Below are 24830 nucleotides of genomic sequence, written 5' to 3' on the forward strand. Positions count from 1 at the left end.
AAAAAAAGTCGTCGACGAAGAAGAAGCAGAGGAAGAAAGAAGAAGAAGAAAAAAAAAGATTCGTAGAAGAAGAAGCAGAGGAAGAAAGAAGAAGAAGAAAAAAAAAAGAATCGTAGAAGAAGAAGCAGAGGAAGAAGAAGAAGAAGAAGAAGAAGAAAAAAAAAAGACGTAGTCGAAGAAGAAGCAGAGGAAGAAGAAGAAAAAAAAATTCCGTAGACAAAGAAGATGCAGAGGAAGAAGAAGAAGAAAAAAAGATTCGTAGAAGAAGAAGCAGAGGAAGAAAGAAGAAGAAGAAAAAAAGACGTAGACGAAGAAGAACCAGAGGAAGAAGAAGAAGAAGAAGAAGAAGAAAAAAAAGACGTAGACAAAGAAGAAGCAGAGGAAGAAGAAGCAGAGGAAGAAGAGGGAAAAAAGAAAAAAAAAAAGAATCGTAGGCGAAGAAGAAGCAGAGGAAGAAGAGGGAGAAAAAAAAAAAGAAATCGTAGCTCGAAACGAAGCAGGGAGGGAAAAAAAAAATTACAAACATACATACCTTTTTCGAGGACGTTGAAGAGAGAGTCGCAGGGTCGCGTTCAATCGATCGGTTGAATCACAGCGGTTCTCCGACGATTACAGCGGTTTGTAATGGCAGTCGCAGGTCACCGGCCGGTAGAGAGAACGACTGAACGAGAGAAATGGAGGGTTTTAAAAAAACTTTGCATGTTTTATTTCCCCCCACCACCAAACCTTTTTTTTTGTTGTTGTTCACTTGAGAGTAAAATGATTCCATGTATCTCACATCCTTTAAAAACCTGTACTTCATCAAATGAAAAATTAAGAATTAGAATATAAAAAACAAATAATTAAGTAAAAGTAAAAAAAAAAAAAAAAAAAAAAACCAAGGCGGTCGCCTTTGGTATAAAGGCGTCCAAGGTGACTGCCTTTTATACTTCAGCAATGGCGTCCCTCACCCTGACCCTAAAAAACCTCTTGGACGCCTAGGCGACGCCTTGACAACTATGCTAGTATGACACCAGCTCTCTTTATTTATATTAAAGAACAGAAAGTTTTAGAATATTATAAGGACTAATAAACCCCTTAACGACCTAAGGACCCGTTTGGAATCTGACACTTTCCCCCATTATGACAATACTCCCCTTGAAGCTGGTGCATAGATATCACATATGTCTAAGTTGCAGATAATATGATGAAACATTACTACTAAGATCTTTAGTAAATACATTAGCCAGTTGTTCACTACTCGGAATAAAACGCATAGTGATATGACCTATATCCAGCTTCTCGTTGAAGTGTCAATTGATCTCCACATGCTTGGTATGATCATGCTGGATAGGACTATGAACAATGCTAATGGCAGATTTATTGTCACAATGAGCTTCATAGGAAGGGGTGTCAGAGACAACCAAATCTGTGAGAAGACCATGAAGTCATAGGAGCTCATAAATGTCACAAGTTGTGGCATAGAACTCTACTTCAGCACTCAAATAGGCAATCATGGCTTGCTTCTTGCTTGTCATATAACAAGGTTACCACCAACAAAGGTGCAATAACAAATAGTAGATGTGCGGTCATCAGGGGAACCTGCCCAATCAACATCTGTGAAGGCCTCTACCCTAAGGTGATCATGAGGAGAAAAAAAGATACCACATCTTGGGGCAGATTTTAAGTAATGAAAAATACGTAGCACATCTTCCATATAAGGGTTAGGGATTATGCATGTACTGAGTAACCAGGCTGGCAGCAAATGCTATGTCAAGGCGTGTATGAGAAAGATAGATCAAACACCCCACTAATCTCTAATATCTCCCCTTATCCATAGGATCACCTTCCTTGCTACTCAGGTGGCCGTTATGTCACAACCGGCCCAACAAAGGCCCATGGGCCAAGCCTATAGCCCATGAACTTAGTACATTAGGCTAGGTAAGATTCTAGAACTTTCTAGAAAGTGTAGGAAGTCTAGATATTTTGTAGAGAGGTCCTTTCTTTAGACCCTTCTACCATTGTGTGGGATATTGTAAAGAAGCTTCTAGAGAACCTTCTAGAAGCAAGGAAGAGTCTAGAGGTTACTTGTATATATCTAAGGAATAGAAAAATTCTAGAGTTCTCCATTAAGGGGGTGAGAATGTTCTAGTCCCCTTAGCTAGAAATTTCCCAACCATTGGACAGATGACACTTGTAAACATCTTAGTCATGCTTTGAAACTTGGTGTGCCTATAAATAGGGGTGCCCTCATTTAGCCAAGACACCAAGGAAGTGAGCACTCAAGCTTTGTACTCAAAGTTCTCTAGTGCAATACAAGTTTTTTCTCTCAAACTATTTCTTATGTTCATTACTTCTCTTCCCAAGTCCCTTAAGAGGTGTAGTAAGGCTGACCTAGTGCTAGTGAGAGTGCTAAGTGCTGGCGCGGTTGCTTAGAAAGGTCTAAGGCTATGATAGTTGTGGTATCAGAGCTTTGGTTGTGAGGGAGCCAAGCTTGTGGGACAGGCGTTATGTCGAACGTTTCGAAAGTGCACGATATGGCAATAAGCGAGCAAAACTATGGAAGGGATACCAACCCCAATACAGGGAAGCAAAGGAGGAGCAAAGACAAGTCTATTGACGTTGGTGCTATTATAGAGCCTCCCTTAGCCAGGGTGGAACTAGTAATGGCCGAGGTGAAGGAGTGCCTAGATGTTGTGGAGCAAAGTGGGGAGGAGCTTGAAGGCCATGTGGGCGAGCTTAAGGAGGAGCTTGCTGGCCAAATGGGGGAGCTTAAGGAGTCCCTATTAAGTAATCTCAACACCATGGCATATAACCAAAAAGTGGAGTTTACCACCTTCAAGTCTTAAGTGTGGGAGGCGTTGGCCAAGATGAAAGCTCACATCGACGAAGTATGTGAGGATTAGGCTATTTATAAGAGGGCAACAGCCGGGGGAGCTGCTATCTCAAGAAGTGCCTAGGGTGGAGGCACCAATTCCCAAGCCATTTATCAGGATGAGATGCACGAGAAGTTAACTTCCTATGGCATATGGGAGGTATTTTGAGGCATTGGCACTCGACAATGAGGCAACAAAGGTACGAACCTCTACTCTCTACCTCACCGACACTGCAACTTTATAGTGGCGTAAAAGGCATGCTGATATATAAAAGAGGAACATGCACCATAGACACTTGGGATAGTTTCAAAACTGAGTTGAAGAAGCAGATTTATCCCAAAAATGCCGCTTTCTTGGCTAGGAAGAGTCTCAAAAGGCTCAAGCAAACCAGTTTTATTCGGGACTATGTGAAGGAATTATCTACTTTAATGCTCGAGGTCCCGAGTATGACCGATGAAGACTATTCAACTTCATGGATGGCCTCCAAGGCTGGGTTGCATAAGAATTGCAACGTCAATGCATACAGGACTTTGCTTCAGCCATTGTAGCTGCGGAGTCATTAGTGGAGTTTAGGAGAGAAGATAGTTCTAAAGCCAAGAAAGGTAATAATGGAAAAGGTGGGGGAGAAAAAGGGTCCAAGGACCTACCCTCCCAAGGAAAGCACCATTAAACCATCTTCAAGTAAGGAGGGTAGGCCCAGGAATGATAATAAGGACAAGTTCACACCCAAGGATATTGTGTGATGGACCACATTGGGTAGGGGTTGCCCCAAAAGGAAGGCTCTTAATGCCTTACTTGAGGAGAAAAGTGAGGACGAAGCACATATAAGTTCCTTACAATAGCCGAGTGCGATCAAGGCTAAGACAGAGGTCAAGGTGACAATCTCTCAAAAGTGGTTAATGTACGTGGAAGTGAACGTTAATGGCAAGCTCACTCGTGCAATGGTAGACACGAGCGCTACCCACGACTTTGTCTCAACATAGGAAGTAAAGAGACTTGGACTTAGGGTGTCCACGGAGGGAGGATGGATCAAGGCTATCAACTCCCAAGCTCGTCCCATACATGGTGTTGCTCGAGAGGTTAAGATGAATATCGGGACATGGAAGGGCACTGTGGACCTGTCGATAGTGTTTATCGACTATTTTCAAGTGGTGCTCGGCATGAATTTCCTTTGAAGAGTTAAGGCCATACCAATGCCATTCATCAGCATAGTTTACATCATAGAGGAGGGAGTTCCATGCATGGTCCCAACTAGGGGTGTCAATTCGTGGCCCGACCTGACTGAATCGACCAGGACTGACCATTTATAGACTAGCCCCATCTTGATCGTTTATTAAATGTGTTAGGCTTGAGCCTGGCCTGTTTACAAACGGTCGGTCTCAGTTTTGCTACTTGGACCATTGGGCACCTAATCGAGATCGACCGAATAACACCAGATCAAGACTGGCCTATTGTGCACCAGCCTGGCCCGACCCTTTAATGATTGTAGAATACCTAGTGTCCCCCCCAAATTAAAGAGTAAAAACTAAAAAGTAAAGACATGTTCACATTTTAAATAATGGTTATATTTGGTATCATTTATTGATTTATTGTCATTTTTTTGGGCTTGCATGAGTGGGCTGGAATATAAGAGCACTTTTTAAAGAGGACCCATTTAAAAATTGGTTAAAGCCCATTTAACATTAAACATGTCCGTAGCCCGGTTAAGGCTCGACTAAAGCCCTATTAAGGTAGCCCGATTATAGCCCGAGGCCGACCGATCAAATATAAAGCATACCATGCCCTCAATAACTAAGCCTGATTAAGCCCGATCGAAACCAGACTGTCTCGATTGGTTGATACCCCTAGTCCCAACGGTGCAAGGGACTAAGGACGGCCCAAAACTTCTTTCAACCATTCAGCTAGAAGAAGGAACAGAAGGAAGATGGTCCTACTAAGGTGCTGCCCAAGTCGGTCACGAAAGTCCTTGAGGAGTTTAAGGACGTTATTCCATCTGAGCTGCCTAAGAGATTTCCACCTAGGAGGGAGGTGGATCATGCTATCGAGTTGGAGCCCAGTGCCAAGCCACCATCAATGGCACCTTATAGAATGTCGCCACCAGAGTTGGAAGAGCTAGGGAAGCAACTCAAGGAGTTACTTGATTTGGGGTTCATTCATCCTTCCAAAGCTCCCTATAATGCCCTGATTGTCTTTCAACGGAAGCATGATGGATCACTTCGACTATACATCGACTACCAAGCGTTGAATAAGGTAACTATCAATACTAAATATCGCATTCTTTTGATAGTCGATCTATTTGATAGACTTGGTGGGGCAAGATACTTTACCAAGTTGGACTTGTGATCGGGATACTATCAAGTCCGCATTGCCTAGGGAGATGAGCCTAAGACGACATATATGACACGTTATAGCTTGTATGAGTTCTTGGCAATGCCCTTCGGCTTCACCAATGCCCCGGCCACATTTTGCACCCTAATGAACAAGGTTTTCCACCCCTACCTTGACAAGTTCGTGGTGGCATACTTGGATGACATTGTTATGCATAGTAATACCTTGAGGAGCATATACAACACTTGCGGAAAGTTCTCAAGGTGTTGAGGGACAACTAACTATACGTCAAGAAGGAAAAATGCTCCTTTGCACAAGAGGAAGTCATATTCCTTGGCCACAAGGTTGGAAGGGGGAACATTATGGATGGATGAAAGCAAAGTGCGGGCTATTCAAGAATGGGAGGCACCTACTAAGGTGACTGAGCTAAGGTCTTTCCTTGGCTTGGTTAACTACTACATGCGATTTATTCAAGGCTACTCAAGGAGGGCAGCTCTCCTCACTGACCTATTAAAGAATAATAGACCATAGGTTTGGTCGGACGCATGCTAAGAGGCCTTTGAAGACTTAAAGAAGGCTGTCATGGAGGAACTAGTGCTTGCCCTACCCAACTATGGCAAGCCATTCAAGGTTTATACAGATGCATTTGATTTTGCTATTGGCGGGGTTTTAATATAGGGAAGACACCCAATTGCCTATGAGAGTAGCAAGTTGAATGAGACAGAGCGGAGCTATACAGTCCACGAGAAGGAGATGACCGTGGTAGGTCTAAGGACATGGCAACACTACCTAATTGGTTCAAGGTTCATGGTGAAGATAGATAACGTTGCCACTAGCTACTTTCAGACCCAAAAGAAGTTAAGTCCTAAACAGGATAGATGGCAAGACATCTTGGCGGAGTTCGATTTCGTCTTTGAGTATAAGCTGGGCAAGGACAATGAGGTGGCCGATGCACTTAGTAATAAGGCGGAGTTGGCCTCTCTTAGCCAACCAGAGGGGAAACTTCTAGACTTAATCAAAGACGACCTCTAACACGATTCAGTGGCTAAGATCTTACTTGCCTTTGCACGGGAGGGCAAGACATAGAGGTTTTAGGTGCAAGATGCTTGCTTTATGCCAAGAAGAGGAGACTCTACGTGCCTAAGTGGAATAACCTAAGGAGGAATCTCATTCGTGAATGCCATGACACTAAGTGGGTTGGTCACCCAGGACAGTGGTACACACGAGCATTATTGGAAGCGGTATACTACTAACCCCATATGAGGGATGACATCAAGGCCTATGTGAGAACTTATCTTGTGTGCCAACAAGACAAGGTGGAGCAGCAACCACCCAGGGGATTGCTAGAGCCATTCCCCATACCAGAGAGAGCATGGGAGAGTGTCTCCATGGACTTCATTAGCGCACTACCTAATTCAGAAGGGTGTGGATCTATAAGGGTGGTGGTTGATAGGTTTTCTAAGTATGGCATGTTTGTGGTTGCACTAAGAGACTGAATGGAAGAAGAGGCGGCAAGGCTATTCCTAAAGTATGTTGTCAAGCATTGGGGTGTGCCACGATCCATAATTAGTGATCGAGACCCTCACTTCACAAGGAGGTTTTGGACGGAGCTGTTCAAGATGTTGGGGTCATCGCCACACTTCTCAACAAGCTTCCATCCCCAAACCGATGGGCAGACAGAGCATCAACATCTTATTAGAGCTTTACTTGAGGCACTTTGTGAGTGCTAACCAGCGTGATTGGGCCAAGCTGCTTGATGTGGCTCAATTCTCCATAATCTCCAACAAAGTGAGGCTACAAATCAGAGTCTGTTTGAGATTGCCACAGGACAACAACCCTTAACACCACACACGGTGATGACAGGCTATATGGGAAAGAGCCCCTCGGTAAGGAGTGGCAAACAAAGCTTGACGTGGCTAAGTCATATTTAGACAAGGCCACTAAAAAGATGAAGAAATTGGCTAACAAAGGGAGGCGACTACACAACTTCAAGCTTGGGGACTTAGTACTCATGAAGCTTCTACCTTAACAATTCAAGTCCCTAAGGAAGGTACACAAGGGGCTGGTACGTCAATATGAAGGCCCATTTGAGATCACTAAGAAGGTGGGCAAGGTATCTTATGAGGTGAGCCTACCTCCTAAGCTCAAAATCCATCTAGTCTTCTATATAAACCTACTAAAGCCATACCATGGAAACAAGGAAGACTCAAGCCGTGGGACCTCAATAAGAGCACTAATAGCCATTATTACTTCCTATGACAAGAAGGCTAAGTACATGATCGCGAACCGTGTCATTCGAAGACGAGGAGTGCCTCCTAGTAAGAAGTACTTAGTCAAGTGAAAGGGGCTACCAGAAAGCGAGGCATGTTGAGAACCTGCGGACTCTCTATGGCAGTTCCAAGATCATATCTAGAGGTTTCACAAAGAAGACACAATGAGGACGTCGTCGACTTATGTGGGGGAGAGTGTCACAACCCGCCAACAAAGGCCCACGGGCCAAGCCCATAGCCCATAGTGCATGGACTTAGTACATTGGGCTATGTAAGATTCTAGAACTTTTTAGAAAGTGTAGGAAGTCTAGATATTTTGTAGAGAGGTGCTTTCTCTAAACCTTTCTACCATTGTGTGGGATAGTGTGAAGAAACTTCCATAGAACCTTCTAAATGCAAGGAAGAGTCTAGAGGTTACTTGTATATATCTAAAGAATAGGAGAATTCTAGAATTCTCCATTAAGGAGGTGGGAATGTTCTAGTCCCTTTAGGTAGAAACTTCCCAACCATTGGATAGATGACACTTATAATCATTTTAGTCATTCATTGTAACTAGGTGTGCTTATAAATTGGGGTGCCCTCATTTAGCCAAAGCACCAAGGGAAGTAACCACTCAAGCTTTGTACTCCAAGTTCTGTAGTGCAATACAAGTTCTTTCTTTGAAACTCTTTGTTATGTTCTCTATTTTTCTTCTCAAGTCCCTCAAGGAGTGTAGTAAGGCTAACTTAGTGCTAGTGAGAGTGTTAAGTGCTGGCGCGGTTGCTTAGAAGGTCTGAGGCTATGTCGGTTAGCTTCAATAGGAGTATCTGTCGGCTTACACCCTAACATCCTTGTCTCAGAAAGAAGGTCAAGCACATACTCTGCTGAGATAAGTAGATCCCACGAGAAGACTTGACAAATTCAATGTCAAGGAAGTAATGAAGTTGTTTTAGATCTTTGATCTCGAATTCCTCTCCTAAGTATCACGCGAGAGATCTTTCTAGATCATCACCAATAACAATAATATCTTCTACATAGACTATTAGGATGACAATATTCTTACCAGATTTCTTGATGAACAGAGTGTGGTCGGTATTGATTTGAGAGTAGCCTGTAGCAGTAATAGCCTTGTGGAAACGCCCGAACCAAGGATAAGGGGATTGCTTCGGCCCATACAATGCACGTTTCAGTTTTCATACCTTCCCTTAGGTTTTGGAGTAAGTGAACCTAGGAGGAATGTCCAAATACACTTTCTCTTCAAGTTCCCTATAAAGAAACACATTCTTCACATCTTGTTGCTGGAGATCCCAATCTAAGTTGGTGGCCCAAGTTAAGATAACACGGATTATGTTTATCTTAGCAATTGTAGAAAATGTCTCCTGGTAGAGTGAAGCCTTATACCATCAGCCTTTTGTTTCATTGTAAGACCCACTTATAGCCAACTATCTTCTTCTACGAGGGAAGACACTAGATCCCATGTGTCTTACTTCTTTAGAGCCTGCATCTCTTTAACCATAACTACCTGCTATTGTGAGTCTGCACTTGCTTCTTACTAGGTATAGGGAATGGACATAAAGGATAGAGATTACACAACTATAGTAGGAAGGAGAAAGTGAGTCATAAGAAATAGTTTTATCAATAGGATGTAAAGTATAAAACTTAGTGCCTTTACGAACAATAATAGGTAACTCAAAAGACGGATCAATAGAAGGAGAAGGAGAACTACCTAGGTCCAAGGGGACAAGATCAGGCTCGAGAGGAGGTAATTGTCATAACAGGGTAGATGTTGGATGTGTAGTGGTCTAAGTTTGCTGTCTGTGACTATAAACACATATCTCTGGTCGAGGCAAAGTATGAGTGTCACTTTACGCTTGAAACGAGATATCGATAGGGATAGCAAGTCCAAGAGGCGAAACATCTTCCACAATTGAAGGAGACTCCCCTTGAAGAGGTGGCACAATATAGTCTGGTGTAGATTTTTGAAAGACAACATCCATAGTCACAAACCAATGCCGAGTAAAAGGATGAAAATAGTGGTAGCCTTTCTGCAATGGGAGCATACTTGAAAAAAAATACACCAAAGACCACGATGATCAAACTTTTTGTGAAGATGATGAATGTGAGCATAGCAGACACTACCGATTACTTTGGGAGGAACAAGAAAGTCGCGGAACCCTGGAGAAGATCCAAAGGGAAGTATAAGGAATAAACTCGAGAAGGAATTTAGTTAATTAGAAACGCAGTGGTGAGAATCGCATCACTCCAGTACTGGGGAGGAACATGCATTTTAGACATAAAAGAGCGTGCTACCTCACAAAGTTGATGATTCTTCCACTCAACAACCCCATTCTATTTCAGGGTATCTACATAACTAGTTTGATGGATCATCGCATGAGTGGAAAGGTAGACTAGAAAGGACCCTTCGAAGTATTCACGACTATTGTGGCTTCGAAGGATCTTACTGGTAGCACCGAACTGAGTCTGAACCATGCGGTGGAACTACTATGGTTCGCATCTCATAAAGCCAAGTGGTCCGAGAATGACAATCAATGAAAGAGACAAACCACCAAGAACCATTGACAGACACATAGCAGGATGGACCCAAAATATCTGAATGTATCAATGATAAAGAAGTGGGATCTGATTTTTTTTTTTGCCAATACACAATCCTTACAAAAAAAATAGATGAATTACAATAAGGAAGAGAAAAGCCTAACTAAAGTTTTCAAAGGAGGATGCCAATGAATGATGCCACTGTAGTAACTCAAAGATGAGAGGTGACGTGGGGATGTCTGAAGAGCCTGACTAGAGACCAATGCTGAGTCATCATCAAGCAGGTGCAGACCACCATGCACCCTACCAGAGCTAATCGTTACTCGTCACCAGATCCTGAAAAACACAATGAGACGGGAAAAATGTGACTTTACAATTAATACTGGAAGTAAGACTACTAATGGACACTAAATTAGTAGGAAAAGAGGGAATATGCAATACAGTAGAAAGGGCTGAAAAATGAGTACAACTAATGGAGCCCTTTCCCAAAATAGTGGAATAAGTCTCGTTAGCCAATGTGACCTTATTATTACCAGGACTAGTGGCGTACTGGGAGAAAATAGGCAAGTAAATATCATATGATCAGAAGCCCCAGAGTTTATAATCTAGGGGGTAGAAGGGACAAACATAGTATAGCCATAGAAAGAGATACTTGACCCAGAAGGGGAAGAATGAGCAGAGCTCACAATAGTTGGGGTAGGAGTCTGGATGTGTTAGAAGGTGTCAAATGGTACTGAGCTCATTCAAACGATAGCGAGGCTACAAAGATGCTAAGAGTAGAGTCAGAGTTTAGGACCTGGATGTGTCAGTATTGTTAGCCTGATCAGGAGTACCAGCACGAACCTTCTCTCGCCATTTGGCAGATGTATTAGTAGGATGACCGTTATGCTTCCAGTAGGTAGTAGTGCTCCTTGATGTGACGCTCCTCACGGTAATCACACTTCATTGGAGCTCTAACAGAGAAGCCACCCAGCTATAGGGACTGAATGCCAGAGACAAGTGTAGATCTCTCAGTGGGAGTGGCAATAGGCTATGGAAGCATAGTGGTACAATAATTTTCCTTAAGTTGGATCACAACATAGGCTTGATCCAAGGTAGGAAAGGGAATACTCCTCGGAACCTGGGACCGCAGCTGATCAAACTCCACATTCAGACATACTAGAAAGTCATAGGCACGAATCCTGTCCTCTTGTTTCTAAAATCCGATGACATGTGTTAGGATGGAAGGAGTATACTCCTCATAGAAGTCCAGCTTAGTCCACAGTGTGCATAGCTCATAGTAGTATTGTGGCAGTGATAGTGTGAGCCTTCTCTGCCTCATGTCACAAACCGGTGCAGTTCAAAGAGTTGATCATCATTCCCCGCTTAGGAATAGATATCCTAGACAGACTTCAAAATCTTCACAACAGAGCCAAGAAGGAGATAGCCACGTGAAAGCTATGGCTGCATGGAGTTGACAAGGAAGGGCATAACTAGAGAGTTGGCACACTCCCACTTGTCAATCTTAGGACCGGTGGTCAGACACTTTGAGATTTTAGTGAGGTAACCATAATAGCCACGGGACTTGATGGAGATATAGATCGAGCGTGACCACATAAGGTAATTTGTGTTATACCTGTGCACTAAAATTTCATATTTTTTATGTACAGATGAGGCACCGGAGGATACCAGTACCAAGGAGTGCTGGGTAGCAGTTGTATTTTTCCAAGAAGGGAAGGACAACCCCACTTGTACCTACTATCCATGCTCCAATAATTAGAGGGGTTTCCAAACACAGAAGAGAAGGCTAGTCCAAGCCCTCACACTCCACGGGAAAATCCCTGAGTTTTTTTTGTAAAATATACAATAAGTGGAGCTCACACACTAGAAACACCTTGGGAAGGCCCCAGTCAACTTAAGGAATCCATTTCCACACAAGGTGGACCAATTCAGCCTTCACCGGTGAACACCTCCAGTGAGTATATAGGCCAAAACCGGGTAATTTGGCTATGGGGCCTAGGCCCTCACACCCGTGCACCTCAAAATCACCCTATTGGTTAGTACAACCTACTAGGGGACGGATTAATGTATCGGGACACCCTAAGGTGGGCCCGTTAGTTGCAAATGACATATTAGCCTGATAATGAGTGGAAACGCATTTTTCTCCCAAACAGCCCTTAGGTAACTTAAGTGGCTATAAATAGAAGCCTTTACCATTCATTGCTCCACCTACCAAAGTAAATGCAAGGAGGAGGAGAAAGAGAAAGAAGAAGGAGAAGGAGTGCAAGGGAAGAGGAAGGAAGGGAGCTAGGGTGTTCATCCTTTGAGGTAAGACCATTCTCTATCCCTCCCCCCACACACACGTCTCTCTCTCCCTCCCATTTCCACTTTCTATTGAGCTAATGGGAACCGCCCCAATCGATTCTCACCTACCCTCTTACCTAATATACAAATTAATTGGGGGATTTGGTTTGGGTTATCTAGTTAGCATGATTAGTCACTCACATTGGGTGTATGGACCTCCTCTATAGAAAGCCCCATCTCATACCCCCAGTTTAGGCAACACAAGACCTAAAAATGGAGAAATTGCCCAAATTCCTTAAACCCACCTTCCCACTTGTCAAGACTACGAATTGGAAGGGGGATTTGGTCTAGGAGACTTACCCTAGCAAGGTTGGTGACTTAATTTGAGTCTATGAACATTCCTTTATGAAATTCCCATCTAAAAACCCTAATTTGGGCAACTAAACCCTAGACTAATGAATGTTTCCCAAATCTTTTATAACCAACCATTTAAACCCAAAATTGGGTTGAGGAAAATGAAATCAAACACATGAATGGTGATTTGGAGTGGCTACATAAGCCATTGGTGGTCACTACATAAACCCCAACCAAATTTCCCTAATTTTGGTTAACCTAGACTTGTAAAATTTGGGGATCTGGTATATCTTGTGGCTCCATGCTAGTTAATTCATTAGTTACACTAAACTTAACCTAGGTGGAGTGTGTGAGAGTGATCTACCCATAAACCAACCCCAAAACCACCAAACCTAACTTTGAAACCATTCAAAGCAAGGTAAAATAGGAAACAAAGCTACAATTGGCAACCCTCCCTATGATTGACTAATTTCCTAAAAAATCGTATGTATTCTAGGAGTAAAACCAAGAAGTGACAAGATAACACGACACGAGGTCATCGGCTATCCATCGACACTTGAGATTCAAGGTGAAGGGATTTTGTGCGATTTATGGAATGTTTACATCATATTGCATATGTGGATCATATCATTTTTCATATTGTAATCTTGTTTCTTGTGGAGAATGTTGATGTGGCATGATGGTATGAATTGTGGCTGTGCATGTGTGTGTGTGATTAGGATGTAGGGTAGCTGAAGGTTGGGTTCTGGCACTGCATGCCCAGGGAGAGTGTGTGTGTGTGTGAGTTGTGGAGATTAGGGTGTAGGGTGGCCGAAGGTTGGTTTCGGCACTGCATGCCTATAGTGTGTGAGTGTAGGGTACAGGGTGGCCGAAGGTTGGTTCTGGTACTGTATGCCCATGGGGTGTGTGAGTGTGATTATAATATGGTGTGGTATGTTAGAATGCATTAAGTTAGGATAACCACCCTACAACCCTTGCTAATAGGGGTTTATGTATTGGCTAATCCTATCTTCTGATGGTTCGAGGTTGGGGACGATTTCCGGTGACTGAGGTGATGGGGAACATTTGACAAACCCTTATGTGATATTGGATTCAGTGGTGGGTATGCCCTACATGTGATGTTGGATTCGATGCAGTGGTATTATGGGGGATTATTAATAAGAGTTTACCAGGTGCCGAAGTAGCCATATAGGGACCGGTATGCTCATGACTCGCAACTAACTGGTATCCTTGGAGATCGATAACAGGCATTCATGACTGGGGATACCACCTATGTTGTAGTAGCACTAACACCCACTTTGGACTTAGAATCTATTGCTTAGAATTGTTTGCTAATAACCAGATTGTGTCATTGCATTCATCTAACTACATTCATATAACTGCATTCATCTTGTTGGGATTGATTATTTATATTTATCTTTGTTTCATTTTATGGATTGTCATGATTGCTTGTGTGTTAGCTCTCACTGGGCTTCGTGGAAGCTCACCCCCATTGTTGCCCCCTTTTTAGATGTTGATTTAGGCAACCTTTCAGAGTTTATGGTTGAGGAGTTGGCTCTCTATAGGGGTGACCTCTGGGATGAGGAGCTAGCTACATATGAGGACGGTTGCGTATGTGACAATTGTGCATTTAGAGCACACTGAGGATGACAGTATCATCCATTTTGATTCTTTTTGTTCTTATCAGATGCAGTCCTAGGGCAATAATTGTAATTTTGATTCTGCTGTGAAGACCTTTTGGGTAAATATGCTAAATATCATTAGACATTACCAGTTGTGTATATTTTGATTATTATTATCTATGTGATTGTAGAATCATTTCATAGCTTTATGAACTTAAAGTATTGCATCGTGGATCTTGGATGGATTGTGAACATGTATACGTATCCATGTCACCTGCCTTTAGGTAAGTGGAGGCCTGGTGTGATAGTTTGTGCCATCAAGCTTGATAGCATAAGGAGGAAAGGTGGGAAGAGTTGAAGTGTCTCCATCAGTGGAAGAAAATGAGCTGGTGAACATGGTTGCAACTCAAGGGGGTTGTGCTAAAGGAAGAGGCACCGGCGGGAGGTAGAAGAAGCACCAGAAAACCACCAAAAAGCAGGAAAAAGACTACAACCCCAAAAATCGATAAAGGGTAAAAACTCTCACAAATCAATTTTGGGGATAGCTCTAGAATAGAGTTCTGAGATGGTAAAACGTCTAGTACATACCACTATAAGGATAAGGAGCACCAATCACTACAAACATCAAGATGATCATGGCATCAAGCAGGGAAAAAGCACCCTGACAAGAAAAAATCGATCTAAGGGGAAAAACCCAAAAAAAATATTGATGGGAAGAAGCTGGGTCTCTCATAACATTGTATAAGAGAGTCTGAGATCTCAGGGGAGAAGATAGATGGAGGCTAATGGCTCTCTTAGTGGTTTAAGGAACTACCACCAAGAGAGAGAAGCAGAAGAAGAGAGATGGAAGGAGGCACAGATGGAGGGAGGCATTGGGAAAGAGATGGAGAAAGGAGGAAACCCTTTGGGTTTTGGATCCAAAGGCTCTGATACCATGTTGGATGGGGTAATGACTAGTGTCTAATATGACACTAGTCCTCTTTATTTATGATAACGGAAAGAAAGTTATAGAATATTACAAGGTCCATTAAACCCCTTAAAGACCTGAAGGCTCGTTTAGAATCTGACACTTTTCCTAAAACCCATTATTACAACAATTTGTGACCTTACCCACAAGGTGCTAAACTGTTAACAGTATTTACAGATTTGTTAGTGGCCTTATCACTTTGGTTGGCCCAAAGCAACCTATATTAAGGTTTTCGAAACTCTAGGTTGCATCAATTGTCTTATTTTGTCTCAAAATTGCTCATTTCCTATCATTATTGTGTTTGTAACTTATTCAAAGTGTTGTTTTTTTACAGTGGTAAGACCATTGAGCTTGATGATGTTACATTCCACCAATGTGTAAACTTTTCAACTCATAAAAGACTCTTAGTTTTGTGCCACCTAATGGGGAGTTTGAATTGATGAAGTAAGTTCACTACTACTTAATGATAAATGTCTGTCAACTTTGGTTTATTAGCATTGATATGAGCTAAATTATAATCAAAGCTGACCTAGAATTTTTTCATCTTTTATGATTTCTTTGATGACATACTAATTATATCTTTAGGTCTCGTTTATTGTAGAATTACTTTGACAGTTCCATTCCTCTCTCTCTGCTGTGTGTGTACTAAGATATTTTTTTGAAGAGTTTCAGAATATTAATATAGTTTGATCTAGGCTGGTAGAGAATAAGCTTTTGTTCCCTAAAGAAAATGGGTTTAGTTGTATGTCAAGTCTGGGTAAGGCTTACTAAATTTCTTTCCTTACATTATGTTTTGTACTTAGTTTACATTTTACTAGTTAACATAGATAGTTTACATTTTACTAGTTAACATGGACTTCTTTTCCCATTACTTCCTGTTATTGACATGATATTCTTTGCTATCTGCAGGTACCGTATCACTGAGGGTGTAAATCTTCCATTTCGAGTATTGCCAACAATCAAGGAATTGGGTAGGACACGTGTGGAAGTAAATATTAAGGTTTGTAGATCACCATTCAAAAAAAGGAGGCAAACTTCATATGATCTCGGTTTTGGAGTTATCTCACTACTATTAACCTTCAGGTTAAGAGTGTGTTTGGTGCAAAAATGTTTGCCCTTGGAGTTGTTATCAAGATTCCGGTGCCAAAGCAAACAGCAAAAACGAGTTTCCAAGTTACAGCTGGTCGAGCCAAGTACAATGCTGCTATTGACTGCTTGGTTTGGAAGTGAGTGCAATATTTTTAGGAATATTGGAATATGTGATATAGATCAGAATTCTATTCAAGCTGCTATTGGATATTAATGGAGCATTGTCTTGTATCATTTCCCCATGTGGTTTTAAGGATTGGCCAATCTTTGTCCAGATCGCCCAATCTGGATACGCAGTCAATCAACCAATCCACTGGTTATATCAGTTTTTCGTCTTTAGATAGGCGTACGTTACTAGAGGAGATTGTTTTCCTCCACTGCTTGCTATGCAGGAAAAACTGAAAATCTATAATTTATGAAGTGCAACTTCTTGTTGTTAACAGAACACATTCCTCAAAAATTATTGGAATAGCTTAAGCCTTAAGAATGAGAATTGCTTCATTTTCCTTATTAAAAAATGAAAATAGTTTGCAACATGTAGCTATCGAATTGCAAATTCTAATAGTTACTCAGTATCTTTGATGACCACTGGTCGGCATTACATCCATTTGCAACTTTTACATATCCTCGTGCTCTTGCCAGTTATATATCAAATTTGCTAGGTTTATTTTCTTCTTTTTCGTTTTTTTTTTGGGGGGTGGGGGTGGGGGCTGGTGGGGGGTGGGTTTGGCCGTTGAGGAGTTGGTATTCCAAGTTATTGTGTGATTGACCTGTATCATCTTTTGATAAATCTTTGAAACTTTGCAGGATAAGGAAATTCCCTGGACAAACAGAGCCAACTATGAGTGCTGAAGTTGAGTTGATCTCTACAATCGTAGAGAAGAAGTCTTGGACTAGGCCACCTATCCAAATGGAATTTTAGGTGCCATTAAAGTTACCCATTAACATATTCTAAGTTATCCGTTAACACATTCTTAATTCTTTATAAAGTGTAAGTCATTATATATTGGAGAGGACAGACTGTTGTAATTGAACCTTTAATGTGAAATCCAAAATCCAATGAGCCAAAAACATGCCCCTAATACCTATAATGAGCTTTATACATTAAGCTTTTGACTTGCAACAACAACACAGCTGAGCCGTATACCAACTAAATGGGGTCGGCTACATGGATTTAGTTGGGATACGGCTACATGGATCCTAGTTACGAACAATGTTGTAGATCTTTGCCTCCATGCAGCTCTGTTAGATGCCATACGAGGGTAAAGACCTAATTTTTGCATGTCTCTCCTTACCAACTCATAAATGATCATTTTTGGCTTGCCCCTAGCCTTTTTAGTTTCATCCATCCGAATCTGGTCACTCCTCCGTACTGGGGCATCCAAATGCCTCCTTTGGACATGTCCAAACCATCTTAGTTGACATTCTCTGAGCTTATCCTGAATCGAAGCAACTCTCAAATCAGCTCTAACCTAGTCATTCCTCACTCTATGTTTCATATTTTTGCCACATATCCATCTCAAGTTCCTCATCTCTGTTACACTCAACTTATCTGTATTACGTTTCTTGACTACCCAACATTCTGCACCATATATCATAGTTGATCTTACGACTATCCTGTATAATTTTCCTTTAAGCTTAAGAGGTATACGTTGATCATATTCCACTCCAGATGCCTCTCTCTACTTCATCCATCCTACTTTAATTCTGTGGGAAACATCATCGTCAATCTCACCTTCCTTATTTAAAGGAGAGCACAGATATTTGACATAGTTACACTCAATTTCATCCCTTCGCTATTAGTCCTCAATCAACTAAAGTTACACATCATATAATCTGCCTTTGTTCTACTTATCTTAAGACCTCTCGATTCCAAAGTACATCTCCATAATTTCAACTTATCATTAATCTCTGCCACTGTTTCATCCACCAGAATAACATCATTCGTAAGAAGCATACACCACGGGATCTCTCTTGAATATTCCTGGTTAAATCATCCATGAAAAGTGTAAACAGGTAAGGGCTCAATGCAGACCCTTGATGTAACCCTAATGTAATTGGGAATTCATCACCTTGACTTCCCACAAATCTCACAATTGTCACCACATCCCCATACATGTCTTTAATTATATCCACGTATTTGCTTGACACCCCTTTCTTCTCTAATACATGCCATATTAAATCTTTGGGGACTCTATCATAGGCGTTTTCTAGATTGATGAAGACCAAATGGAGATCCCTCTTGTATGTTCTAGATTGTCCACAAGCCTCCGTTGTGGTTCTCTAGGCATAAAATCGAATTGGTTCCCTGAGATATTAGTTTCTCTTCTTATGCAAACTTCTATTACCTTCTCCCATAATTTCATAGTATGACTTATAAGCCATATGCCTCTATAATTATTGCAGCTATAGATATTACATTTATTTTTCTACATTGGGACAACAATACTTCTCCACTCATCATGCATCTTTCTCATGCTCATAATCTTGTTAAACAATTTGATTAATTAAACAACCCCACGTGATCCCAAACTCTTCCACACTTAAATTGGGACCTCATCTGGACCAGGTGTCTTTACTACCTTCATCTTTCTTAGGGCTTCCTTAACCTCGGTCACTCCTATCTTACGTACATATCAATAATGCATGTTGTCAAGCAAGATACTCAAACCACTCCTGCTAGGGCTGTCTCCATTAAGTAAGTGACAAAAGTACTCATCCCATCTCCTCTTTATGTCATCATCCATCACAAGCACTCTACCATTATCACTCTTAATACATCAAACATGACCGAGATCCCTGCTCTTTCTACAATGGAAGGAGACTCCCCTTGTAGGGGTGAGGAAGGTCTCTTCCAAATATCACCTGATTCTGAGGGAGGGAACCCAAAAATCGATGGGATCAGTGTCTGGGGAAAACCCTAAAATCGCTGATGGGTATGGTCTTCAATCTTGTTAGCAATGATTGATGCTTCTTCAATGTGCAGTGCTTGATCTTCAAGAGGAGGTTTGATCTTAATAGAAGAAAGAATCAAACCCTAAGAAGGGAAGAATCAAGAATCACAATGTAGGGAAATAGTTCTCCAAATTCTCCAATTGCTCACTCCCAAAGTTTTAGGGTTTAAAACATTGAGGTAATGTGTAGGACAACAACTAGATTCATATGAATCACCTCATTAGTGTTGTCCTATAGAGAATTGGGGAGACAAAGGAAGAGAAGAAGGTGAAGGTTGAGAAGGGATGGAGGCTAAAAAACTTAGATCAGAAAAGTGGCTCTGATACCATGTTAATAGTCAAATTAGGGTGGAATTTTTGAGTGATCTAACTGTCACACAAGCCCCTTATTTATAATAGGCAAAAGAGAGTCATAAAAGAACTACAAGTTATACCCCAATTACAACTGACCCCCATCCAGCCGCCCAACTCTAAATAGGGTTGGTGGAAGAGGGAAATTACCTTAGTGCCCCTGCGGCACACTTAAATATATATATATATATATATATTCGAACAATAATTGATTCCGAAAAGGAAGGACCAATCTGATATTTCAATATAGAATAGGGTAAAGTTGAATCACTTTGCAAAATAAAGGCTTTAAGTAATCAATGACAATTCCGTCGGTGGTTGTACTTACCCAAATCAGTCTTCTCCAACCCATGATGGGAAGAATAAACCAGTGGTAACCTGGTTTGCTTCCGGATGAGACTTCACTCTCGAATCACTCACTCGAAATGAAACTTTAGGTTTATATTGCTAATTACTGACCCCTAGGACTCTTGAATCATCACAAAAAGAACCAAAACTGCAGCTTAGAAATTGACAAATAATTTCTGAAATAAGATCTGTCAGCAGAAAGAAGAACCAAATCTGTGAGCAGAGGTAACTTTCAGGCCTGAGTTTCTATGGTTTGAATCTCCCTTGAGTGAAGAAACAGCACCCAAAATATTAAGAAAAGAGAACGGATGAGGGAGTGATCAATTCTCTGCAAGCCCAGTAAGTTCGATAGTAGCTTGAAAGGAAATAGAAACCAGAATAAAGTAAAGAACGAGAAGAAGAATAAGGGAAGTTGGATGAATATTCAACCAGCGATGTAAAGAAGATGGGCGGAAACACAGAAGAAAAGAGGAAGGGAAGACCAAACGACCAACCTGGTTACTAACTGCTCACAACCATGCGGTAAAAATGAAAAACTTTTCCTACATAATCTGAAAATAGAAACTGAAACAAACTAGGAAACTGAGAACTCAATCTAATCCCTACATAGCTAACCCAAAATAAAACATAATAAAATTAAATATTACAAGGCTACCATCCCTTATTAGACCAAAGTCCCGGTTTGGGTCGGGTTTGCCTCAGTCTGGGATTCCAGATTGGGTCATACCAGTCCCGCCATGATAATACTACTGCATGAGCCTTGTATTCTGTAATTTGTAACTACTGGCATTCCATATGGGAACTAGCATATGAGAGCCAATGTGCTGATTGGCTCTATAGACAGCACTCAATTTTTTCATTTCTAGTGATTTTAAATGCAGTCGCATCAGTGGCATTTAGCACTGTTCGACATTTTTTCAATTCATTCTATCATGAAACATTTAAAAGACTCAAATTTTTCTGAATTGAAAATATATATGTTTTTATTTAGCGCTGTATTAATTAAAATGTGGATGGCCAGGATTGGGATTTTGATTTTCTTTTGTTGGGAAAAATTGAATTATGTTAGAGATGTATAAAGATGAGACTAGGAATGAAAGATCCGCATATTTTGATTTGTTTCTTCAGTTTTGTCCTTTTGGAGACTTCTGAATGGCTCATGAGCATCACCGATTTAGTGAATCTTGGTATATGCAGGTTCCAATGTTTACAGCCTCAGGTTTACGAGTCCGGTTTCTCAAGGTATACACATGGAACTGGCCCTATCTTGCTTGTCTATTCAGTATGCATCAAAGTGTCAAAGCATTGCCTTGGCATCCAAGCTCCTTTTTTTGGATGAGGACCTTGGTTGCCTAGGTGCCTTGTTGGTGGCACCTTAGTTTTTGACCCCCCTCTAATGCCACAAGTCACCTAACGCTTTGACAACTATGGTATGGATCTGTTTGTATAAAGCTCTACCTTATTGACACTCTGCAGGTCTAGGAGAAGAGTGGATATAATACTGTTGAGTGGGTTGGATATATTACCAAGGGTGAGTCATATGAAATTAGAAGCTAGAGCTACAGACATGAAGACTTCTGATGCTTCTTTGAAGACTTGTGGGGGGTAAGCATTTGTGAACCTGTGACAGCCAAGGTCACAAGGCTCCAAGGGTAAATGTTTTCTGTTGCATAAAATAGAGTCCATAACCCCCTCCCCCACCTGATGGAAAAAAAAAAAAAAGGTGCAGCTGGTGGTCTATTTTCTTGTATTACAAGAGTTGATTTTTGGTTGCTGCAATAAATTATGTCAGTATAATGGTTATTGGAGTGGGAATTTGGTTCATTCCTGGTTTTGTATAGGTTGGTGCTAATCATGATTTGTATGACAATTTTGTTGTTTTAAACACGCTTGATTGGAGAATGGAAATTTATTTATTCTTCTATCTTTCGGTTGTTTTTTTTTGCTACTTATCAAACTCTAGTGTCTCACCTCCATTACGGCTTCAAAACTCAAATTGATTTGCTTGTATAAGAAAAAAAAAAATGAAATTAGATGTGGCAATGGGTTTTACATTCTAGACCAGCAAAGGCTAAGTCTCAACACAGCCAATGTTCTCAATAAGAAATGGCATTTTTTTTTTCACACGAATCCATGTAGCCGACCCCATTTAGTTGAGATAAGGCTGAGATGTATTGTTGTAGGGTTGGCAGAACCAAACTGGCTTCAGATGGGGATCACCCCAAGGTGTTAGATTGGCTGATTTTAACTGATTGGAATATGTTTCTGGTGGGACCGAACTAATATCTGGATGATCCAAAGTTCCAAACTCTGAACACTATTGGATAAGTGTGTTAACTAACGTATTAGTGATACATGAAATTAATACCATTATTAATTTCAATCAACTGAGATTGAATGTATCCAATAGTGATTAATGTAACAGACTTTCACAAATTATTGTCATGAATACCGCTTGATTTGTGAAGTTTTAAGCGGTAGACGGGTGGGTTAACTTCTCAATTGTTCAACAACAATTGCTTAGCGCTGTTGGTGAACTGTGGTGGGAAAAAAAGACCATGCTCACTAGGAGGTGCATGACACTGATACGATATGTGTTTAATACAATTGCTTTATAAAAATATGGAAGCAAAAATACAGGTGTATTTTAGTATTAAGAATGAACTAAAATTGATTGTTTATAACAAAATTCTAATATCCCATGTTTTCATGAATACCAAAATCCAATCTAACTTTCCAATTGGGGATCATTTATTAAATTTTTTTTTTTTTCAAATCAAATATAACCATAGCAAATGTTGATAGGTGATTCATCAACCACTTTCTATCATAGAAAATAACAGCATATTTTGTCAAAAAAATAATAATAGCATATGGATAATCATTTAACAAATTAAAATATCATCATTGATATTATCTCATCAAACAAGAAAAATCCATAGCAACCCTTACTGATGCGGAGCTGGATTCTAAAACCAGAATCAGATCATGTATAGGCCCATTCAGATATTCAATAATTCAATCATCATGATCAATGGCAAATTCGTAATTAAGGTAACATTTTAAATTGGCTAGCAAAATTGTAATTAAGTAAACTTAATAGGCTACTAAATTGAAACAAGAGAGTGGACACATAAGGTATTTGGTTAATAGATTTAGGATAAGCTTGGAATATGTAGCAATTAAATTGGATATGGCCAATGCCTATGACAAACTTGAATGGGGCTTCCTAAAAGGTGTTTTTGACTTACTTGGGTTTGGCAACAAATGGGGGACATCATCAGTTATCTTATGAGTTCCTTACACCATTCTTATTCATTGATGCCATGGAAGGCCTATCTCATCTTCTGTGTATATATCGAGATCTCAATCTCTTCCATGGCATCAAGGTAGCACGTAAAGCCCCCCAAAATTTTTTCATTTAATTTTTTCTTATGACACTTTCATCTTTTTCCAAGCTACCCCTGGTGATGTCTCAACAATCAAATGTATCCTTGATTTTTGCAGATTTATCAAGTTTAACAATCAATCTGTGAAAGAGAAGCATTGCTTTCAGTTTTAATGTTAACCAGTCTTGCAAAACTGCAATTTGCAACCTTCTCAATATCAAGGAAATGGATCATAATTCCACCGACCTTGGCACAAATCTTTTTCTGGCAAGGGCTAAATGCAATAGATTTAGCCACATTATTACTTGGGTTGGTAGGAAATTCTCTCTTTGGAAAGCTAATCTCCTCTCTTTTGTAGGAAGGATTGTTCTTATAAAATCGGCTCTCTCCTCCATTCCTTCGTACCTTATGTCATGTTTTTCCTTTCCAAAAACTAGTTACAATAAATTGGGTTTCTATTTATCTTCGTTTTTGGAATGGTCATAACCCCCAGTCAAGGAAATCCCATCTCATCAGCTGGCATAATGTTTGCTCCCCAAAAACTCAGGGTGGCCTTGGTCTAAGATACTTTCCAACCCAAAATAAGGCACTTCTTAAATTGGGGTGGAGGCTCATAACTGAAGACTCTCTATGGGTAAGTGTTTTAACTTCAAAATACTTCCCAACTAGGTTTGTATTTCATCCTACAACTTTGAAAAAGAGGATCTGATACGTGCAAGAGTTGTTTGCCACGTATGGATCCTAGTTAGCATAGGTAGTTATTTTATTTATTTAAATTGTTGCTTATGCTTATAATTAATGCCATGTTCATGTAGTTAAGATCACACACGTGATCGTGTATGGGAAGTTATAGGAAGTGAGGGGAGTTGAAGTGTGTGGTGTAAAGTGTGGGTTGGAGTTAATATAGGAGAGGTAATAGGAGAGAAGTGGGTGTAAGCGTGTAACTGCTGCTATATTGTAGGGTAATTCAGAAAACAAAGGAGAAAAGAGAAACTTTTCTCTGCTCGTTGAGTAGGGAGGCAGTGGTTTCCTCAATAGAGCCACAACCCATTGACACTCTTGTTTACTAGTATTTAGAATTACTTCTCTTCCAAACTCTGTCTCATCAAGATAGGTAAGAAAGGCTCTACGATGTACGTACTAGGATCTGCAACATGGAACAACATCGTAAGTATAATCCCAACTCTCCAAAAAATGGTAACACGAAAAATTGGAAATGGATGTAAGACAAATTTCTGGATAGACCCATGGAATCCTAATGAGTCACAATCCTCACTTACTCTAAACAACAACACCCACAATTCACCTTCCAATATCAAGGTAAGTGATTTCATTATTGGCAACATTTGAAATTCTAGTTTGTTAATCTCACTTCTGCCATTATTAGTAGTTAATAATATCCTGAAAATCCTTTTAAACTCTGATAAATATAAATGGTGGTGCAACCTCTCAAAAAGAAGGGGTCTTTACTACTAAATTGGCTACTAA

At 40.6% G+C, this 24830-nt stretch overlaps 1 pseudogene; it reads left to right on the forward strand.

The window, feature by feature from the left end:
* LOC122069272 overlaps window positions 1–21510 on the forward strand; it is a 60277-nt pseudogene extending 38767 nt beyond the window's left edge.
* Window positions 21511–24830: the final 3320 nt, after the last annotated feature.

This window comes from Macadamia integrifolia, unplaced genomic scaffold, assembly GCF_013358625.1.
Source record: "Macadamia integrifolia cultivar HAES 741 unplaced genomic scaffold, SCU_Mint_v3 scaffold570, whole genome shotgun sequence".
NCBI lineage: Eukaryota > Viridiplantae > Streptophyta > Magnoliopsida > Proteales > Proteaceae > Macadamia > Macadamia integrifolia.